We start from the raw sequence: 10523 nt of genomic DNA on the forward strand, positions 1-10523 counted from the left end.
TACTTAGCGCCAGAATGTTTGCGACTTGCAGCTTCGCTGTGTCAGTACCCTGTCATCCCCTAATTAAAAACGTCCCTCACGAGACCCTCTCACAGCTTCATCTGTGGAGAGGAAACTGTGCCCTCTTGTTTTCAAAGACAGGATCCCATTCTGTAACCCAAGCTGGCTTAGAAATCACTGTGTAGCACAAACAGGCATCGAATTCATGATGGCCCTCCTGAGTGCTGGGATCCCAGGTGTGTGCCACCACACTCTCTTAATCTTTCAAACTGGGAGCAAATACATCCACATGTGACATCTGGCTTCAATGTCTCACTACAACTCTGTTCTCAATTTTTCTCCTTCCTAATTTCTCGTCACTTGGAACAAAAGCCCGACAGTGTGGGTCCTTGTTGGGATACACGCTTGATGCAGCTAGCATGGTAGAAACTTCAGAGGAAACTTTAACACACCAAATACCCTGTAGACAACCTTCTGCCTGGAGCCACAGTTCCATGGGCCATGTGGGAAGTCCTCTACTGTGTCCATACTCTGTCCCGGGAAATGATCATGCCTGAAACCTTGTGGTCAATCACTTCACTTCATACACTCACAGGATACCTGGAAACCCTTCAGACTGCTCCTCAACTACCCTGTCAGAGATACCTGGCCACTGGCATCTAGAACGTGTTCAACACATGTCCGCTGGACTCAAAAGTCAATTTGTAGCAAACACTAACCATTATTGGTTTTCTCAAGAACCGCCCTCATAAAACCCCTGCTCCTTCCAGCTAGAGAGTATCTTTGTCCTAGTACACTTAGTCCTTGTGAGACAAAAGGTCATGGAACCGAAAATGGACTTCTGTTTAGTAGGATATCTCTCCCCCTGGAAAAGTGTCCTCTCCTTGAACAAGGAGGCTGAGCCACGCTTGGCTAAACTTCTTTTAAAGACTTAACCGTGAACCGTCTGAGAACTCAAGGCTGCATCCCTTGAGAAATTTAGACCCCGAAGCGTCTGCTTGAGAAAATTCAAGACGGTTGACCTAATTTCCCCTAGCCTCAGTTTCTGTGGGAGAATGGGAATTAAGTTCTTTAAGCCCCAGCCAGCAGCAAAACCATGAGGGGCTTGCATCGACCGCCCTTCCCTTCCCTTCCCTGATTTTAATTGCTCCTCACTGACTTCTGCACTCCCTGTTCCCCTTCAGAACCACACCCACTGGTGCCACCTCTGCCCAAATGGGGATGACTCAGCTAGGTAAAATCTGCCCCTCCATTAATTAGAGTAGTGCCATGTCTCTATGACAAGCTGTCCTCTTGGGCCCTACCCCACCACAAGCTCCTAAAAGAGGCTACAATTACCCGTGACAGCTCCCACTGTTCTCCTAAGGCATGGAGGGCCAACAAGGACCCCAAAGTCGCAGGCTGGAAGACTTCCTCTTTCTCTCATTGTCCCAAAGCCTGCCCCAGCGCTCCTCAGCTTCAATGGGTAGCCCATTCTCTTGCAAAGAGAGATCCAGGGTTATCCTCAGGCCTCTTGGAGCACACCTGTTGAGGAGATTGCTTAACAAGCTTCCAACTCCACTGACCACCCATGGGCCTGGTACCTCTGACCCTCTGATCCCAATCCAAGAACTAAGTGAGACCCTCTCATGATGGTCCAGGGCCTGGATGTGCCACATCCTGTCCAGGTTAAGCCCAGCTCCAGGGACAGGCCCACCAGGCTTCTCTCCCACCCCAGCACTGTTCTTTAAGCTCCCCGCAAGAGTGTGAAGACTGGCCTTGCTTCAGCGACCCCCTACAGGAACAGACCCCTTCCAAGTGTCCACATTCCCCAGCCCCGGCCCACGTTCCCCTAGGTGAGATCCAGTACCCAGGTCTGGAGAACCCTCGCTCGAGGTCAGCGCCCTTCAGCCCAGTCCCGTTCCACGGGTGCAGAATCCGATCCCCGGGTCTGAGCTGAGCACGGTGCACGCGCTCCGGCCGCAGCACTCACCTCGCCCAGGCTGCGCACAGGTCTGGCCGGGAGGCGCTAAGGGCTCAGGCAGCGCGAAGGGCAGCCCCGGCCGCCTGAGGTCCCCGGACCATGGCGGCGATGGTGGCGGCGCTGCGCGGGCCGGTCGCACACTTCCGGTCGCGGACACAGGCCTGGACACGCGGGACACGGGGTGCGGCGAACGCAGCGGGAGGTAGGGTGGGGTCGTGGGCGGTGCACGGGGAGAGGAAGAGGGTGTCTGTGCGTGTGTCCACATGGGGTCGCGGTGGCGGGGCTGTGCTGGAATGTGTCCGCGTGGGCATGCCACGCAGGACCGGGTATCCGAGGCCCGCTGCACTGGGCAGGAGGGGACCTGCGTTTAGCGGGTTGCTCCCTTCTCAGATGACTCAAATGCTGGAGGTGCCTTGCCTGAGGTCCTGTCCCCAGATTAATTGTGGCCCTGTGGGGATGTCAAGGGCTCTGGGGTCACGTGGTACCCCACTGGACCACCACTCCCTAGTTGTTGGTCGTGGTTTTTGTTGTTGTTGTTGTGATTTTTTGGTTTTGCCCCTACACCCACGTGCACGTAGCCCAAGCTGACCTCAGACTGCCTAGTTAGTTGCCACTGACTTTTTGCCCTTCTGGTTTCCTCCCAAGTTTCAGTCATTGATTTGTTGTTTTTCTGTTTTGTTGGTTTCGGGTTTTTGAGTCATGGTCATGCAGCCCACGCTGGCCTTGAACTGCTCTTCGCCCCTCAGCTCCAAATGTTGGCATCACACGTCCGCACCCTCATGTCCCACCTAGCAAGGACTTTTTAGTTGTACATAAGGGAATAAGTGAGAAGATGCTAGAGAGCCGTGGGCCCAAGCCCCAGTCCTTGCCAGGGTCTGTGTGTATCCTTGGAGAGGAGAAGAAACAACTTGTTTGCTTGGCACCAGAGGGAGTTACTGCTGAAATCCTGTTAGTAATCAACTTCAAACGGCCCCGGTGGAAGCTGGGTGCCCCTCAACATGGTTCACACTATCCTGGACAGGCCGAGTTCTTCCAGAGTTTCCCATCTGTCGTGGTATGGCCGGTCCATGAATGGTCTTCTCCAAGCAGTCACATGGTGACCATCTTTAGAACTGACCCCTGGATCGAATGACAGAACTCAATTCTGCCCACAGTGGGAGGGTGTAGAGGGAGGTGCACAAAGACAGGCCAGGGTTCTTCACGGGTGCTGGCATGAAAGGGGCAATGGCTGGCCCTGGCCCGCAGGGGGAGGGCAGGCAGGCTGAGGGCGTGGTTGGCAGAGGTCTTTTAGGCCTGACAGAGGCTAGTCTGGGAGAGTCTTGGGAAGGGATCACTACCCTGTGAGGTGGGAACCTCACTAGGGGGCAGACCTTAGGGAACTAGGGTTGTTCTAACTGTCAGGGCTCTGGCTCTTTCAGCCTCTTTGCTGCCTGTGTTAGCTGGGAACATTTACAATGATTTTGTGGGGGTGAAAAAAGAAATCAATGTACCTGTGCCATTGGTACCATCAACCCCCACAGTGACAATAAAAGAAATGGCTCAGCAGTGACTGCTCTTCCACAGGACCCAAGTTCAATTCCCAGCACCCAGATGGTGCCCATTCCCAGAGGGTCCAAGGCCCTCATCTGGCATCTGGCATTGCAAGCCCATGGAAAGGGCACACACACACACACACACACACACACACACACACACACACACACACTTGCAGACAAACACTCAGACACATAAAAATAAGTAAAATCTAAAGGAAAAACCCTTTTTAAATCTGTAGATGAGGCTGGAGAGATGGCTCAGAGGTTAAGAGCACTGACTGCTCTCCCAAAGGTCCTGAGTTCAATTCCCAGCAACCACATCATGGCTCACAACCATCTGTAATGAGATCTGGTGCCCTCTTCTGGCCTACAGGGATACATGCTGTATACATAATAAATAAATCTAAAAAAAAAAACAAAACCCTAAATCTGTAGATGAGCTTCATGAGCTCTCAAGCCTGGGAACCCCCAGTGGTGTGGGATTTGTTTTCAGGTGAGCAGGAGGCAACTACTGTCTGGAGGATTCTGGACATCAGAGCCTTACTAGGGTGAGGATCCTATAGGGTCCAGGGACGATGCCATTCGACATATGACTCCAGAGTCCTCTTTTTTGAGTCCCCTCCAGCCTTGCAGTCTGTCCTTCTGGAGCAGGAACACACCCATGTTTTCCAGCTGGGGGTGGGGGTGTGGAGCATCACCCAGACAAGACTGTTGGCATCCACTGAACAGCTATCCAAAACCCTCACCCCACAGGTGACTCCTCTGGGTGGCGAGCTCGTCTAAGGGTATCTTCTTGCGTTATCAGAGCTGTGTGCCCTTTATTTGGACCTTGTCATTCCATTAGAGCCTTGCTTTCTGCTCACCTGTCCAGAACACTGTGGGTCAGGAGGCAGAGATGAAGCAGAGACATGTTCTAGAGATGAGGCTGTGGGCAGGAGGAGTGGCCTAACCGCAGTGAGTGAAGGTCAGCATGTGAGGGTTCCCTCCAGGAAGCCATCACCTAGACGAGGTGTCCACTGACATCTGTTGTCCAGGTTTTGCTCTGTGGAATGGCATTCCCTACCCCAGCAGGCTGCATCCCCTACCTCCAACAGGCTGCATCCCCCCACCCCCAGCAGTCTGTATCCCCCACCCCCAACAGGCTGCATCCCCCACCCCCAGCAGGCTGCATCCCCTACCCCAGCAGGCTGCATCCCCCACCCCCAGCAGGCTGCATCCCCCACCCCCAGTAGGCTGCATCCCCTACCCCAGCAGGCTGCATCCCCCCACCCCCAGCAGGCTGTATCCCCCCACCCCCAGCAGTCTGCATCCCCCACCCCCAGCAGGCTGCATCCCCCACCCCTAGCAGTCTGCATCCCCCACCCCAGCAGACTGCATCCCCCACCCCCAGCAGGCTGCATCCCCCACCCCTAGCAGGCTGCATCCCCTACTTCCAGCAGTGTGCATCCTCCACCCCCAGCAGGCTGCATCCCCCACCCCCAGCAGGCTGCATCCCCCACCCCCAGCAGGCTGCAGTATCCTTCCCAGTACTGACCCTTGTAAATTCTCCCTGTGGGCTTCTTCCAAGTGTTTATCAGAGGGGAGGCTCCTGGGTGTGCACAGTTGGAATGCAGGTGGCCATGATAAGCCAGCCCTACCAACTGCTTGATAGCAAAGAGGAGAGGGCACAGTGTAGGCCTCAGGGAAGAGAGACCCAGTAGGAGCCCCATTCTGGCAACAGGAAGGACAGGTGTCTGCAATGGAAGGTAGGAGCCTTTTCCAGGGATCTAGGATCCCCCACCTCTGTCACCCAAAAGCAAGAGACAGGCTCTACCTGTCAGGCTGGTCCTCTCCAGGGCTGAGGGGCAACTTGCCTCCTAGCACTTAATTTCTTTTCTTTAGGATCACATGAAAGCCATCAAATAATTTGTAACCGTCCGGGCCTTTTCAGAACTTGAGCCTGGGGTAGATTCAGTTGTGGAGCTGCAAACCGGGGGCCACCTCTCACCTTCAGCTGTGTGCTCCTGTAGTGGGGTGCACGCCAGTGACCTTGAGGACTATGGGAGCCCCAGGGTTTTCTCTGCAGCCTTGTCTACGTTGGGTGGGTACAAAGACAGGTGTGGCCATTAAAAACTGTTCTTTTACATTTGATTTATGTATTTACTTAGTGTGTTCATGGGTGTGGGTGCACACATGCTCCTGACACACTTGTGGAGGTCAGAGGACAACTCTGAGACTCCTCCTGGCTGTATGGGAGGGCTACAGAGAAAGTCATGGTTGCTATAATGAAGAACCGCCTTCACCACTGAAGAGCCTGTAGACCGAATGACGGTGTTTTTGTTCTGTCTGGCTCAGGACTCTGGGTGAAGGCTTAGCTTCTGAGACTCCTTTGGGCACTTAGGGAGATTCTCTGCAGAGATGGTCACATACCCTGACAGTCAGCCTCACCACATGCTGGGTTCTGATTTGTGTAGACAGTGTGGTCACCCTGACTGCCCCAGGTAGGGTCCCCCATCCTGATAAGCTTTGTACCACCTAGAACTGTATGGAGCCGCTGGCCCTTCAGAGAGCAAGGTCAGGGCTGGCTGGTAACCCTCTTACCTCTGTTCTTCCTCAGCAGGGCAGCAGAGCTTCGATCTCTTGGTGATTGGTGGGGGATCCGGTGGCCTAGCTTGTGCTAAGGAAGGTATGTATTTTGTATTTTGTGTCCCTTCTGCTGTGTTGGGGCCTGGAAGTTTTTGGGTCTCCTAGGAGAAGGAGCACTGTGGGGACAGGCCACATGTTCAGACGCAGATGCCATGGGACAGATGTCTCCTCTAATCTGGAATCCACACAGATCCTGAGTCTGGCTTCTCCTGAGAGTGGCATAGTCCCATCCCCATTTGTTTATCTTAAATTTATTTTTATTATTTTTAAATTACATGTGTATGCCTCTGCATAGGGGTGTGTGATTGTGAGTGCAGGTTCTCACAGAGTCCAGAAGAGGGCACCAGATCCCCTGGAACTGGAGTTACAGGTACTTGTGAGCCATCTTATATGGGTGTCGGGAACTGAACTCAGATACTCAGTGGGAACAGTCTGCTCTCTTAACCACTCAGCCATAACTGCTGCTCCACATTTTTTTTTTTTTAAGATTTATTTATTTATTATGTATACAGTGTTCTGCCTACATGCATGCTTTCAGGCCAGAAGAGGGCACCAGATCTCTTTACAGATGGTTGTGAGCCACCATGTGGTTGCTGGGACTTGAACTCAGGACCTCTGGAAGAACAGCCAGTGCTCTTAACCGCTGAGCCATCTCTCCAGCCCCACATTTTTGTTCTTGTTTCTGAAGTGGAGTCCCACTTTAATGAGAATTGATAGACAATAAACCAGTAAATATTTAAAGTGGATGACTTGAGGCTGTGCCTGGTCATGAACATCTGTGATTCTAGCTATTCAGGAGGCTGAGGCAGGAGGATCACTTGAGTCTCAGAGTTTGAGATCAGCCTGGGTAACAGTAAGACCCTGTTTCAAAGTAAATCAATAAATCAATAAACATCAAGTGAGCAGTCTCACAGGTGGGTGTGTCTGTGAAACCTGAACTATGGTGAGGATGGTGACTCTCCCCGACACCCCTCACCAACTCTGAGTGTGCTGCATAACTACAGCCTTGTACTGACTGAGGTTCTGGATGCTAGCAGTCTAAGACCAAAGTGTCAGCAGGACCGGCTCCTTGTGGCTTCTCTGCATGTCATATCTTCATGTGTACTCCCCTGTTTCTGTACCCCAATCTCTGCTTACAGTTGGACAAGGGACCAGCCACCCTGTGACCTAATTTAACTTTTTCTCCAAATACAGTCATAGTCCTTGGTACTGAAGGTTGAGTCTCTGACCTGGATTTAAGTGTGTGGGGGTTCACACAGTTCAGGCTATTACAATGTCCAGCTCCCAGAGAGCATGGTAATTCCTGCCTTCCCTCTCCTGCCCGCCAGGCAACCACTGCTTTTTCCCACTGTAGGTGCTTGCCACTTGGTAAAGCGTGCGGGAGTGCAAGTCACTCTGTACTTTACTACTCTGGCTCCTTCCCCTCAGCGGCACTATTTTTTTATATTTATTTTTACTATTTTTAATTGTGAGTGTCTGTGTGGGGGTCTGTATACACATGTGCAGGAGCCGTCAGTGGCCAGAGATGCCCGATTTCTCTGGGACTGGAGTTGAGAGCTTGTGAACTACCCAACATGAGTGCTGGGAATTGAACTTGAGAGCTTTGGAGGAACAATCTGTGCTTTTAACCACTGAGCCATCTCACCAGCCCCCGGCATCGTTAGTTTGAGTCTTGACCATTCAGAGAGTGTATGTAGTTTGTTCTTACTGCATTGAGACAGCACATGCTAGACCATATCTCGTCTGTTCACCTGCATGTGGACATGTGTTCTTCTTTTTTCAATGTGCATGACTGCTTTGCCTATGCATAGTTGTGTGCATCGTGTGCCTGGCGTCTGTGTCCACAGAGGCCAGAAGAGGGAGATGGATCCCCTGGGACTGGAGTTGCAGATGTTTGTGACCTGCCTTGTGAGTGCTGGACCTGAACCCTGTTTCTCTGTAAGAGCAACAAGTGCTCTCAGCTGCTGAGCCATCTCTCGGATCCTGGGTGTGTGTGTGTCTTTGTCTCCAAATATATTCCTTGGTACTGAGGGCCGAGACTGAATTTTAACAGGGAGGATCCAGTTCAGTCCATTACTATTCCCAGCTTCCTTTCCCCTTGTTTTGTTTTGTGTGAGGCAGGTTCCAGTGTGGCCCTGGATGGCCTGGAACTTGCTATATAGCTGAGTCTGGCCTTTAACTCCCGATCCTTTGCCTCAGCTTCCCAAGTGCACTTGCTGCTATTGCAGAGGACCTGGGTTTGGTTCCCAGCACCTGTGTTAGGCAGCTCACAACTGCCTGTAACTCCAGTCCAAAGGATGTAATTTCTTCTGGCTTCCATGGGCACCTGCATGCATGTGGTGTACATGCATATGCGCACACACATAAACACAAAATAAATCAATTTAAAATATTGGTGGGGGTGGCCTGGGTGGTGGTGGTGGTGGTGGAGGCGGCGGCGGCAGCAGGGCGGTGGCGACGGCGGCGGCGCACGCCTTTAATCCCAGCACTGGGGAGGCAGAGGAAGGTAGATATCTGTGAGTTCAAGTCCAGCGTGGTCTACAGAGCCAGTTCCAGGACAGGCTCCAAAGCTACAGAGAGAAACCCTGTCCTGAAAAAAAAAAGAAAAGAAAAAAAATTGGGGGAGTGGGGGTAGGAGGAGGGGTGAGTAGGGGATCTGTGATTGGTATGTAAAATGAATAAAAAATTTTTTTAAATAAAAAAAAAAATGTTTTTTGTCCGGTGTGGTGGTGTATTCCTGTAATCCCAGCACTCAAGTAGCAGAGGCAGTTGGATCTCTGTGAATTAGAGAGCAGCCTAGTCTACATAGCAAGTTTCAGGGTAGCCAGAGCTGCATAATAGAGAGACCTTGTCTCAGAAAAACCTAATAAATAAGTAAAAATAAAAATAAAGAATTTTTTGGAGAGAGTCCCCTTGTGTAGCCCAGGCTGGCCCCAGATTCTGCATCCTTCTGCCTATGCCCCCGAAGTGCTAGGGTCAGAGGTGGGCACCTCCTTGCTCACCTTACAGTTTTTAGTGTGTGAGTTTTAGTTTGTTTCCTGTTGCCGTGTTAGAACACTGTAACCGAAGCCGCTTGGAGAGGAAGGGGTTTGTTTGGCTTGTACTTCCATGCCACAGCCCATCACTGAGGGGAGTAGGGCAGGAGAGGTCTCGGCAGGAACCTGGAGGCCGGAGCTCGTGCAGAGGCCATGGAGGAGTGCTGCTTACTGCCTGGCTCCCTCTGGCTGGCTCAGCTACATTTCTTACACAAACAAGACCACCTAGCTAAGAGTGGTGTGCCCAGAGTGGGCTGGACCCTTCCACATCAACCACCTGCCTATCTCCTGGAGGCAGTTTCTCAGTTGAGACTTCCTCTTCCCAGATGACTCTAGCTTCTGTAAAGCTGACAAAAACTAACCAGCATAATTGATCCTTGTCAATCTGACACACAACCATAAACCATAAACTTTCCCGTTATCTCCAAGAGCTCATGTTAATATCACAATATAAAATTAATACAATTTTAAAAGCCCCACAGACTTTAAAAATGTCAATACTTTAAAAGTCCAAGGTCTCTTTAAAAGTCCAATAGCTCTTTAAAAGCTCAAAGTCTCTCAACTGTGGTCTCCTGTGTGACCCCTGGGTAGGACCCAGGAAGACCCATGCTGGACAGGAGGGTCCTCCCAGGGCTCACAGCCCTGTTCCAGCCCCCGGAGATTAGGCTCCTGAGGAGACAGGCCCTCTATTTCCTCAAATACCCCCATGATGGGCCCTGTGAGGACCAGCAGGACAGGGCTGGCCCTGTTGTCAAGGCTCTCTGCATGGCTCCCCTTCCACACACAGCCACTGCTTCTGTGTGGCCTCTGCAGGCAGCTGCCCTGTGTGCAGGCTCCCAAGTCACCCTGCTCCATTTTGCTGGCACTGTAGCCCGTCAGGTTCCTGGCTAAAGCATCTGTCTTTGTCTTCTTTTGCAGGGCCCTGGCCCAGCTGTTGGTTCTTAGGGATCACATCACCATAGCTGGAAGGGCGGTCCTGAGCAGACCCAGTCCTGGAGCCGGGAGCCCCACCCTTATGTGGCGGGTTGGCCAAGCCTCTTGTCCCAAGCCAGGGCCTGACTTTATGGATCTCCCTGTCTAACCCTCCCCTCTCCTCCACTCTCCTGATCTAACTCTCCAGGCCTGAGTTAGCTGTTTACTGACAAGGTGCTGTGTAGTGGGAGAGAAGGGATGGGGTGTCCCCATGCAGTGCCACAGAGGAGCAAATACGAGCCTGGAGTGGAGGTCCTGGGGCAGGCAATAGGACAGGTGGGGACTTTGGGAAAGAACTTGGGCTCCCAAGGGCGCTGGAATACTACGCCGCATGCAGGCTGACCACAGTGAGGGGCTGCTCCAAGAGAGCCCAGGCAGGGAAGTTTAGGAGGC

This window comes from Peromyscus eremicus, chromosome 12 (genome assembly GCF_949786415.1).
Source record: "Peromyscus eremicus chromosome 12, PerEre_H2_v1, whole genome shotgun sequence".
In the NCBI taxonomy this organism is placed as follows: Eukaryota; Metazoa; Chordata; class Mammalia; order Rodentia; family Cricetidae; genus Peromyscus; species Peromyscus eremicus.